This window comes from Malaclemys terrapin, chromosome 3, assembly GCF_027887155.1.
Source record: "Malaclemys terrapin pileata isolate rMalTer1 chromosome 3, rMalTer1.hap1, whole genome shotgun sequence".
NCBI classification, from domain to species: domain Eukaryota; kingdom Metazoa; phylum Chordata; order Testudines; family Emydidae; genus Malaclemys; species Malaclemys terrapin.
Genome location: NC_071507.1, coordinates 7,228,920 through 7,241,275, shown reverse-complemented (window position 1 = coordinate 7,241,275; position 12,356 = coordinate 7,228,920).

Sequence of the window (12,356 nt, the reverse complement as noted above, 5' to 3'; positions counted from 1 at the left end):
TTCACACAATGCAGTCAACCTGTGGAACTCCTTGCCAGATGATGTTGTCAAGGCCACCTCTATAACAGGGTTCAAAAAAGAGCTAGATAAGTTCATGGAGGATAGGTCCATCAATGGCTATAGGCCAGGATGGGCAGGGATGGTGTCCCTACCCTCTGTTTGCCAGAAGCTAGGAATGGGCGACAGGGGTGGATCACTTGATGATTGCCTGTTCTGTTCATTCCCTCTGGGGCACCTGACATTGGCCACTGTCAGAAGATAGGATACTGGGCTAGATGGACCTTTGGTCTGACCCAGTTTGGCTGTTCTTATGTACTTATAAAAATACAGGGCTGGAAGAAGTCCCTCAAGGCTCCTCCAACCTCTTCCCCCCCCCCCCAGCCCCCACGCACTGAGGTAGGATTAAGTCATCAAGTGGGAGTAAAACACAACTATTCATCTGTTTATAGTATTTCACACCCACTTCACACAGGTACAAGGCAGTGGAGAAACGTGTCCTTTAAGAAATCTATTTGTGTAACTGATTCTGACTTTTGTATGCAGTGGTGGTGTAGCCGTGTGGGTCCTAGGATATTAGAGAGACAAGATGGATGAGGTAACATCTTTTATCTGACCAACTTCTGTTGGTGAGAGAGACAAGCTTTCGAGCTACACAGAGCTCTTCTTCAGGTCTGGGAAACTGATTCGACGTGTTACTGCTGAACACAAGCTTTGAACAGATTGTTTAACATAGGTAGTTAACCTAGGTCATGTCTACACCACTAAATCGGCACTGCTGTGATCAATGCAGCGGTGTCCATTTAGCGGGTCTGGTGAAGACATGCTAAGTCAATGGGAGACCGTAAGTCACCGCTGTAAATCAACCTACGTTACATTGACTTCAGTATGTAATTTATGTAACTGAACTAGCGTAACGTAAATTGACTTGCAGCGTTAGTGTAGACCAGGCCCTAGTATTTAGCAGTGACGCTTGGGCCACGTCTATACATACTGCGCTGCAGCGCGGATGGTGAAAACGCATTATGCTGACGGAAAAGAGCACTCCCATCAGCATAAAGAAACCCACCTCCACAAGCAGCATAAGCTATGTCGGCGGGAGAAGCTCTCCCATCAGATTGTCCGCGTCTTCATTAAGCGCTATCGTGGTGCTGTAAGTGTAGACAAGCCCTGAGTCCGTTTCCCAGACCTGAAGAAGAGCTCTGGGTAAGCACGAAAGCTTGTGTCTCTCACCAACAGAAGTTGGTCCAATAAAAGATATTACCTCCCCCACGTTGTGTCTCTGACTTTTGTAAACCTACTGTACAAACCTATGGTATTTATGCAATGCTAGAAGTAATGTAGAACTGCCTCCCAGTGACTGTCCAGAAGAGGCTAATGCAGCCAGGTGAGGCCGTATGTGACAGTGAGCCAAAAAACCCCAAAGATTGAAGCACAAGGGCACAACTAAAAAAGATTCAAATGCCTCACTCTTAGCCAAAATAAAGTGAAATCAAATCATTCATCATAATAAGTGCCCCATAGCCCCTGCAAGGGAAGACCAAGGATATTTTGATTACTCTAAAATATTTGCAAGCATTTCAGCCAACGCGATCAAGTTTCAGAAATCTTATCTTCCATATCTCCTCCGTACATAACGTACCTTCCTGGCTTCAAAAAGCGCAGTAACAGAAGTGGAGATTGTGACATTTCACAATCTGCCCTGGAGCTGGTGTGGCGCACGCGCATTGCTGTGCTGCCACAACACAGATTAAGGAACTGATTGTGACTCTGAGTCACCGTTCAGTCTTTTTCCTCTCCTCGCTCCATGGGGGAAGTGACCTGCTGGTGGAATGTATCCATAATACAAGAATAAGGGGCCACCAAATTAATAGGCAGCAGGTTCAAAACAAACACAAGAAAGTATTTTTCTTTTGCGCTGTCAACCTCTGGAACTCCTTGCCGTGGGGATGAGGCCTGCTCTCCCCTCCCCGCCCCCATGCATGCTGGAGCTTTGTGGCATTTCCAGGTTCTGCCCCCTCCCACCGTTTGGATTTGCTCCCCTCCTGTGGAGGAAATGATGCCGGGAACTGGATTTTTTTTTTTTAACCTGTTTAGGTGCTTCTGTAGCTCCCATCACCAACGTGCCTCCTGCACATGAATGAATTCTCCTCCGAGCGAGCGTCCATGCCCAGCCCCGTTTCACAGATGGGGGAACAGAAGCACAGCGCGATGAAGCCAAGGTCACCCAGGGAGTCTGTGGCAGACTTGGGCACGGAACCCAGGTCACCCAAATCCTAGACTGGTCCCTTTACCAGGTATCCTTACCTGCCCGGAATATTACATGGGGAAGAGCAGTGGCTAATGGAGCATTGTGGCAATAACCAGAGAGGGCGGGAGGGCACTGCTTGGTAGTCAAGAGGTGGCAACCATGAAATGGTTTAGAGACTCACGTACACTCGGCGGCTGCAGCCTTGTAATGAAAATGAGGGCAGTGTGCAGTGACTGGAAAGGCCGTGTGGTGCTTGCTAAGCAGAAGTAATGTGCAGTGTGAGAATTACCGCAGGGACAATCCCTGAAGTTGGCCACCTGCTGGGCAACTCATTTGATGGAAGCAAAATGTGACAGTTGTTTATATCACTAGATACTTGTGCCCCACAAAAGACATGTACTGTAGTATGCAGGGAGAAAGAACCACCGTGTGTAAATTTAGAGCTGAATCCATGGAAATCAATGGGAGTCTTGCTCCATTTTCTTTAATGGACTTTGGATCGGGCCCTAACTGTTTTTAATCCTTGTAGTGGTAGAGTTAGGTGCTCTGTCTTGCATGGTCAATGCCTGATACTTGAAGAAACAAGCCTAATGTGTGGTGATCAGTCATAGGCCCTGCTTTCATGAAGTACAATCTCCCCTCAACCTCTGTTCTAGCAGCTGAATTCCAGCACTGTTCCCAGGCTGCAGTACAAACCTGTGGGCTGTACAGTATGGCCAGGGAAATTAGAAGGTTGTAATGAAGACGGGAGGATTAGAGAGTCCAGGGCATGTTTTCGAAAGGCACATAGGGTTTGAAAAGCAGTGGGCCAGCGTCCCCGTTGCCTGCAGCTTCTGTAGTCATTTATTCAATACAAAGCTAGTGCAGTTGGTGTAAGATGCTGCCACGTCAATATAGTAACGTTACAGTCGCGTTGCTCTGGTCTAAAGGAGTAGGCCTGGGGCAGAGCAATAGAGAATCTGTCCCAGTGAATCCCATTTAAAAGCGAAAATCTTGCCCAACTTGAAATTATTATGGTGTATTTATTTATGATACTGTAGCACCTAGGAGCCCTCCTCACAGATCAGGACCCCGCTGTGCGAGGCGCTTTATAAACACAGAGCAAAAAGACAGTCCCTGCCCGAAAGATGTTACCTATTAACAGAACTTCACAGCCATCTGTGACAGACCCAGCCCAGTGGGGTACAAGAGTCTGGTAGAGGGCAAATATACTGGTCACTGGATGAGTAGTTTTCTGTTCCCTGAGTGACCAGAGCAGGGGCTGCACTAGAGTAATCAGGAACCTGCTAGAACCAGTTAAGGCAGGCAGGCTAATTAGGACACCTGGAGCCAATTAAGAAGAAGCTGCTAGAATCAATTAAGGCCGGCTAATCAGGGCACCTGGGTTTTAAAAGGAGCTCACTTCAGTTTGTGGAGCAAGTGTGAGGAGCTGGGAGCAAGAGGCGCAAGGAGCTGAGAGTGAGAGTGAGAGTGAGAGGGAGAGGGTGAGGGTGAGGGTGAGGGTGTGCTGCTGGAGGACTGCGGAGCACAAGTGTTATCAGACACCAGGAGGAAGGTCCTGTGGTGAGACTAAGGAAGGTGTTTGAAGGAGGCCATGGGGAAGTAGCCCAGGGAATTGTAGCTGTCATGCAGCTGTTACAGGAGGCACTATAGACAGCTGCAGTCCACAGGGCCCTGAGCTGGAACCTGGAGTAGAGGACGGGCCCGGATTCCTCCCAATTGACCTGGACTGTGGGTTCTTCCAGAGGGGAAGGTCTCTAGGCTGTTCCCCAACCCACATGGTGAATCTCTGAGGCAAGAAAATCTGCCAGTAAGTGCAGGACCCACCAAGATAGAGGAGGAACTCTGTCACACATCTCATTGAAGGTTTTCAAGTAATGCATTGAGTTCTCTGCTGGGGTGTTCCATTGACTTACATGAAGTACACTCCTTCACCCTACAAGTGAATGTGGCCCCAAAGCTCCAATGAAGTTGATCCAGGTGAACTCTCTCTCTCTCTCTCTCTCTCTCTCTCTATTTGTACTGATGATTCGAATGAGTCAGGAATTTCTCAGTGACTCGGGAGTTTTAAGTCAGAAAATGCCAATTGACAAAACCAAAACTTTTCATGGTTTTGATGACATTTTTGGGGAGAGAATTTCTCAGGTCCAGTATAGAGTTTCTGGCGAGAGAGGTCCCTCCCCTCTCCCAGAATAGCCAATAGCATGGTGGTTCGGGCACTCACTGGGGATGTGGGAGACCAGGTGAAGGCAACAAGTGTCTCCCTGTTTGCTCTGTTTTTTCACAACAAAAGGTCTCAGTTTTGTCCCGATATGACCAAGAATGTTTTTTTGAAATCCTTCAAAATGTTCGCAGGACGGGAAAACCATTTCCCACCCAGCTCTATTCATGACCCAGAAATGGAGGGAAGGAATTGACCAGAGTCAGGGCAAAAGACTGTTGCCCATAGGAGGAGACAGACAGATGGACACAGGAATACAATGAATCTCTCCTGGTTGGTTCTACACAATCAAATGCATTCACTAAGAGGAGTTGATTATACCTGAGAGGGGGGCAAGGCATTCTTCGTGTGTTTAAATATGAGGCAAAACTATGAAGTAAATGTTATAGATATGGGCTAGAATGTTCTAAGAACTTAAAGCAGCCACGCTCAGATCCTCAAAGTATTTTGGCACCAAATTGCTGGTTCTGGGCCCAGTTCCCATTGGATTTCAGTCAGATCTGAATGCCTCTCTCGCTTTGGCTCTAGTGAAATCTCGGGCTTATAACTGCAATTGAACCAACTCTTTTGGATGCCACAGTGAATCTGTGGCCCCTAAAAGAACTCCAGCAGGCCTGGCCATGCCTTAACTACACAGCCCCACCTTGGGCCAGTATGGAGATGCACAGCCCTGGGGGAGCGCTGGAGACATTACGCAAACCCAGGACTTGTCTGCACTGGCATTTCACCAGTGCACACCATAGTGCAGGCCTGGTTTACACCTGTGTAGCACCATTTGGAGTGAGTTACACTGGTGTGAATCGTGCTGCACCAGCATCAATTGTCAATATAAAGGTGACACCGATATAGCTACTCCAGGGGTTAAAATCGTAGTGTAGATGTCACAGACTGACAATATCCTGGACAAACCTTACGGAATTAAGACAAGCTGCATTGAATTAACTTAGACCTTATTGAATTAGGTTAGTATCTTTGGGGTCCAGGGTATTAAAAATGCAGCTGTATCTGTTTCTAAGGCACGTCCATCTCCAACTATTGGCTGTATGCAAACAAAGCTTACCTAGCTACCTACCCTACTGGCCCCATCCGACTCCCGTCTGCTAACTTCATTCTGCCTAGCTCTTTAAAGAGCTCTATTTGCATTGAAAACAAGACAGCTTGGCAGGCGTGTGCAGTCTCTTAATCCAAAGTAACTGTTTCTCTACAAAGCTGACCCCTCCATGACCCTCACGGAAAGCAATTACGGCAGTAGATGGTGGTAGGTACAATAGAACAAGCACAACTGAAAAAATAAACAGCTGTTTTAAATTAATCTTAACCTCCAGAGCAGCAAAAATCTCCCGGAGGAGACAGTGCAAGCTGCTGTTTGACGCAGGGCCAGATCCTTAACTGGTGTGCCTCGGCGTCGCTCCACTGAAGTTAATGGGAACCAAGAGCCAGGCCTGCAGCTAGTGTAAATCAATGCAGCACCATTGTGTCCAGTTCTGGCCTTTAGGGTTTTTTCCCTGCCCTGTAAATAAACAACGTGCTGCATTTTGGAGAAGTACAGCTCGGAAAGGGCTGGCGTCCTGTGATCCAGATCCGAACTCAGTCAGCAGTGCGTGAGGCAGCTGTGGGGAGTGATTCATATTTGAAGAGACAAATGGCCCCGTTGGTTTCATCCCTGTGTTTAAGGCCCTACGTTTTGGGGATTTACCAGTTTTCTCCAAAACATTCCCGGGTTTTGAAAAAGACGGTTTCCGGTTTTGAATCTTTTTTTTTTAACCTGAATTTTGGCCTCCTGATGCTAGCCCTTCAGTATGGCTCTGTCCACTTCCCCTGCCATGCTCTGTACATGCTTTGTGCCTCTGTGACTCCAGGACTTGTCTACACTAGGACCCATAATTCACCAGCAGTTTCAGATCCCCAACCTGGCAACCTTAAGGAAATGAAACTTGCCCCTTCTACCTGCGCACACACTCCCTCCCTCTCTCTCTCTCTCTCTTCCCTCCTCACCTTCCCCCAGTGTGGCAAGCTCGGAGCACACCGCACCTTTGACATTGACTAGCACCGTTAAGGTCCAACTGTGCTCTCCTTAAGCCTCAGAACAGCCCTGTGAGATGCACCAAAACAAATCCATTACTTAGAATGGCTTTAAATGAGTCCTTGAGGACCAGCTCCTCAAAAGAGCTCAGCGCCCAGGGTGCTGGGTTCTTTTGAAAATGTGGCCCTTATTTTCTGACCAGTGACAAAAAAAATGTGACTAATTTATTATTATTTTATTATAAATGACTTGAAGTCTAGTTCTTAGCTAGTGCTTTTCACTGGAAGATCTGAAAGCGCTTTACACAGCAGGTCAGATGGGGAAATTGAAGCATAGGGAGGTAAAGTGACTTGCCCAAGGATATCCAGTAGGCCAGCAGCAGAGGTGGGACTAGAACCCCAATCTCCTGACTTCCAGTCCAGTTCTCTAGCCACAAGTCAGGTCTAGTAATTAAGAAGCAGGCAACAGATTTAGCCTTGTTTTAACTTAGTAATTTAATTACTAAGATTTCCCTGTCCTACATAGTTCCTGTCTATTTTTCTCCCCCGGTCCCTGATCCAAGGAAGTTCTGCCCAGTTTGAATCCCCTTCACTCATATAAATGATAGGAATACCTTGGGTGTGGCTAATATATCGTTGTGAAAACATTTATATTAATAATTCTTGATGTTAAGTCATTCTGAATGAGCACAAGAGAACAAGTCATTATGTGACTTCTTAGTAAATAAAAACTATTAAGTCACTTCCAGAGCTCTGTGTAAGCTCGAAAGCTTGTCTCTCTCACCAACAGAAGTTGGTCCTATAAAAGAGATTCTCACCCACCTTGTCCCACAAATATCCTGGGACCAACACGGCTACAACACTGCATACAACAAAAATTGAGTCATTCTAAATAATCATCTAGGGCCATATTCAAATAGGGGGAGGTTTTAAGCAATGATTTCAATGGGGAATTCTGCTTGAAAACTGATGGCACGTTATAGCTATTAGCAAATACAAGTGATGAGGTAATTTGTTTCTTTGAGTGAGGTGATTTCTATTATCAGAAATACTGGGAGAGGGATAGAGTGACTGTGCACTCAGAAACGTTACTGTGGGTTGCGTGCAATCTGGTTCTTAGATGATCCTAAACACTGTATTGCCATACATTTAAAAATAGCAATAAGTTGCTCCTGTTCTCTCTTTTTTTTCTCTCTCTCTCAGTCTGCAGAAGAAATAACTTGCCTTGTTTTTAATATTTTTGCTTATCAGTTTGCTCTTGTCTTTGTGTGTCCAAAGAAATGATTGGGACTAAGCTTAATCGAGGAAATGAGTTTTGCATTCAGTCCCTGATCCAGCAAATCACTTAAGCACGTGCTTAACTTTAACCCTAGGAGTAGTCCCAGTGACTTCAGTGGAACCCTTTATGTACTTAAAATTAAGCACGTGCTTAAGTGCTTTGCTGGATCGGGGCCCTAGTGCTAGCAGTGGCTAGGTCCATGGTCCGTTCTTATCTCTTGCAGAAGTGGGTTCCAAAGTCTGATCCAAAGAGTCAGATGTTTCCATAGAAGTTTGATGAAAAGGCAAACAAAAAAGAGTCAGCGTCTAAAGATAAGCGATTCTCTGAGCTGGCTTTGGGCCATGCCTTCCTATCTGCTGCGCCCCATGGAGAGTAGCCAGCTCAATGGAGCAGAGAAGCCTCCAAACCATAGGGAAGCAGGGCCGACGTTGCTTGCTCTCCCACGGGCCTGCAGAAAGAGACCTGTGCAGGGCAAGCTCTGCAGGTGTGTGGGGTGAAAGCTGGGGTGGAGCTGGCGAGCAGCCTCTGTTCTGTACCTTGTGGACTTCCGCTGCCTGCACCAGCAGTAACTGCTCCAAATAGGGGGCTTCTGCACAGGGCTGGGGCTGCAGTCAACGGCTTCCAGTCCAGCCGTTCTGCTAATGGGCAGGAAGCTCAGTGACCCTCCCAGAGAGGAAGGCTCTTCAGGTGGTAGATGGGTCTGTGTGGACTTCCCAGAAGCTGCTGGCTTACCAGCCAGGGCTCTTTTCCCCTCCACGTGAGCCCAAACTGTTCCCATCCACCCCCAATGCCTATAACTCTGATAGTGATCACTTGATGACCTTTGGGGGGGTGGGAAGTTACCCTAATAGGGGGTTCTCTGCCTTTGGGGGGCATGAAGCACATGATTCACTAAACACACAACACTGTCCATCCAAAAATAATGGAGGGAGGGTCTTGATCAGTCACTCATTTCCGGTCTGAATCCATTGTCTGAGCCACAGAGACTCAATGACTTTGATGTGGTCTGCTGCCCTGAGCATCTCTTTAGAGGGTTCATGGTTGTCTCCCCTCTGCCTAGTGGTAGCAGTTGTCAGGGCCGTGGACGGAAATCAGTCTGGGCAGAGGCTTATTAGAACTTGTTTTCTTTACACCATATACGCCAGCCCCTGACCCGCGGTGGTCACACATTCTGCTAGCTCAGCATTTCTATGCCACGGGCTCTGCTTGCCGCTTGGGAAGTGAAACCCTCTCCGTTCTGAAACATTCCAGAGCAGGGAACAACATGTTCTCATGGGACTGGATTGGACGCCCAGCTGTTTCTCATTAGAAATGACTTAGGACCTTTTCCACACTGTGCACGCGGGGGCTGAGAGCTTGACATCTTTTCAAGCTCTCAGTTGGCAAAGCACAAATTCTCAGGGAATCGCAGTCCTTCGGCGACCGATCCAAATGGGCCGGGTTCAAACCAGCGAGCATATGCACAGGGGGAAATTCAGCTGATAGATTACACAGCATTTGGGGGTCCTTTATAATGAAAGAGTAAAAAATCTGGGCATGTGCGCTCATGAGAAAAGAAGACTGGAGGGTGGGGGGACATGCTAAGTCTTCAAATATGGCTGCTATAAAGAGGACAGTGAGCAATTGTTCTCTACTGAAGGTAGGACAAGACGTTATCGGCTTAATCTGCAGCAAGGGAGATTTAGGTTAAATATTGGAAAAACCTTTCTAACTCGCAGGGTAGGTCAGCTCTGGAATAGGCTTCCAAGGGAGGCTATGGAATCCCCATCACTGGAGGGTTTTAAGAACAGGTGGGACAAACACCTGTCAGGGGTGATCTAGGTTTACTTGGTCCTGCCTCAGCACCAGGGCACTGGACTTAATGACTTCTCGAGGTCCCTTCCAGCCCTGCCTTTCTCTGAGTCTATGAAAGGTGCTCTCTGAATGGAAGATAGTACTATCATATAAGTAAATATCAATGATCAATATTATATGACAGCGTAATGAATATAAATAAATGTATAGAAAGCCTCTGCATTTTGCTGCTACCATTGATGTCAGGTGCTCTGCATTTATTGATAACCCAGTTCCCCCAAGGGATGTTTAGTTATGGGGCATGGCTGGCCTTCAAAGGGGTCTTCTTGCTTCCATGAGAACAAGGTCTGAGCAAGAGTCTGTGATATTTGTCATTAATTTACTGTTTTTCTCCAGTTAGAAAAGCTTCACTCATCCAGTCAGGGCAGCGGAAACAACCTGGTGCGACTTAGGCACCTGGTCACACAGCACAGGTAGCAAACAGGAGAAGCAGACGGCTCACAGACCGCCCCGTAAGCTAATGTTTGTTTGCGCAAACTAGCAGGCAACTCTTTGGGAATAACAACCATATTCGCCGAAATTAGGATCAATTGTTGAGCAGAAAAAGGGCTCCGTTCACCGGATAATTCCTTTGCAATGAATGATTTGACCAGTAAAATCAAAACGAGCATGTGTCTTGTCTGTTAGGCTAGTAGGAAACTAACCATGCTAATGGTCATACTCCAAGTGACTGGGTACTGTTTATCGGGGAGGGATAGCTCAGTGGTTTGAGCCTTGGCCTGCTAAACCCAGGGTTGTGAGTTCAATCCTTGAGGGGGCCACTTGGGGATCTGGGGCAAAATCAGTACTTGGTCCTGCTAGTGAAGGCAGGGGGCTGGACTCAATGACCTTTCAAGGTCCCTTCCAGTTCTTGGAGATGGGATATCTCCATTAATTAAATTAAAGAGTTGGGATGGGAGTTTTATTGAACCCTAAGGGAATCCCATTGAAATGCACTGGGGAGTTCAGTGCCCAGCTCCTTTAGGTGGTTCCAAAAAATCCCAGCCCTGCACTCTAGGGCTGTGTCTCCACTTGGAGCTGGTGTGTGTGGGGGGGGTGATTTCCAGCTGACCTAAACATACCAGCGCTAGCTCTCTTTGAGGCGGTGTGCTAAAAATAGTAGGGGACCAATGGTAGTACAGGTAGCATCAAGCAGCAGCAGGGGGAGCCACCCCACATACATACCCATGAGGTCCAGGCCAGCTAGCCCGTGCCAGTGCTCTCCGCTGCCCATGCTACACTCCTATTTTTGGCACACTCGCTCAATGAGAACGAGCATAAATCTGTCTACCCAGGCTGGGGATCTCACTCACCCGCAGCTCCAAGCATAGACGTCGCCCTGACCCGGATCCTGCACCACTGAAGTCAAGGGGAGCTTTGCCATTGACTTTAATTAGCATAGGATTGAGCCCTAACTCTGTCCGCTCTTGAGACAGTCGTTGAAAACCCACCATGAAATTAATTCAACGGATTCATCCTAACCCCCGACTGGAGTTCTGGCCACTTCACAAACCCACTGTTCAGATTTGGCACAGTGGCAGCTCCGTGTTCAGAAAGTGCCCTCCACTGGAATAATTAAGATTAAGAGGCTTAGGCACAACTTTGCTAGAAAACGTGCAGTTACCCGCCACATGCCATACCCAAGCTGGGTCTGTTAGGCTCTTGGTTTTATGAGCATTAAGCCTCATGCAAACATAAATCAGGCTACGTTTTTATTCATTTCCCATTTTTACAAGAGAGCTTTGTTGTAAACGTCTATTACATTATGTCTGTACTTGCAGATCATGTGAAAGTGGAGGAGTAGCATATTGTGATGGCAGCGTCACGAGGTGGTGCTGTTACGTGTAGTTGTCCGAGGTTTTATTTCCATGGTGTGTGAGCCAATGTTCAGTCTTGGGAAAACATGCTGTGTTGTAGTGGGTTTTTGTTTTGCAAGGTTTTGCATAGAGGCAGTGATTGACCCTTGGAGAGAGAGCTGTGTGTGTAGCAGGAGAGTTTGCTCTCTTCCATGGGCTCTGATTGGAGTCAGCGCTCCCTGGGAAGTGGGATTTGATTCTGCGCAACTGGGAAGATGTCCTGTAAAGCCTCGGACATTTGCGACCACTACACAGTGGGACAAAATGTGTTAGAATGGGATGCTGTTGCTGGGTGACACTGGACAGTAGTGGGATAGAGATACTGCAACGCCTGCACTATTACGTTTATGAATGGTTGGGGTATGACTTTGTTCTATTCCAAGGGATGGGGGTGCACAGCTCCTCCAGGAACTCAAAACAGTGAGAGGGAGATTCAGACTGTGAACAACTCCAGAGAGGTACCACCCACTGGCGTGGTTTGCATGTGCTGGTTCAAACTGGGTTTTCCAGAGACTAGGAAACAAAGAAAGGGCTTGTAGTATAAAAGGATGAGCTTGAACCAACCCAGGCCTTCTTTTTGCTCCAGCAAAGGGACATGAACTTTTGTCCAAGTGGGCCCCAATCCTGCTGAAGGGCCGGAGGGACTTTGGCTGCTAAGGCACCATAAGACTGATGAGTGATTCCTGGTATGTTTAGTGTGTGTTTAAATCTGTTTATTTGGGGGGGGGGGGTTAATATGTTTTTCCCTGTAATGCTTTTGCCCTATGAATAAATGTGCTTGTTTAGAAAGAGTTGTTTGGATTACTGGTAGATCACACCTGTCCTAACCCTCAGACAGAAAACAAAGCACAGGCACTGGTCGTTTGACAGACTGGCTTATTGGGGCTATCACAGTGT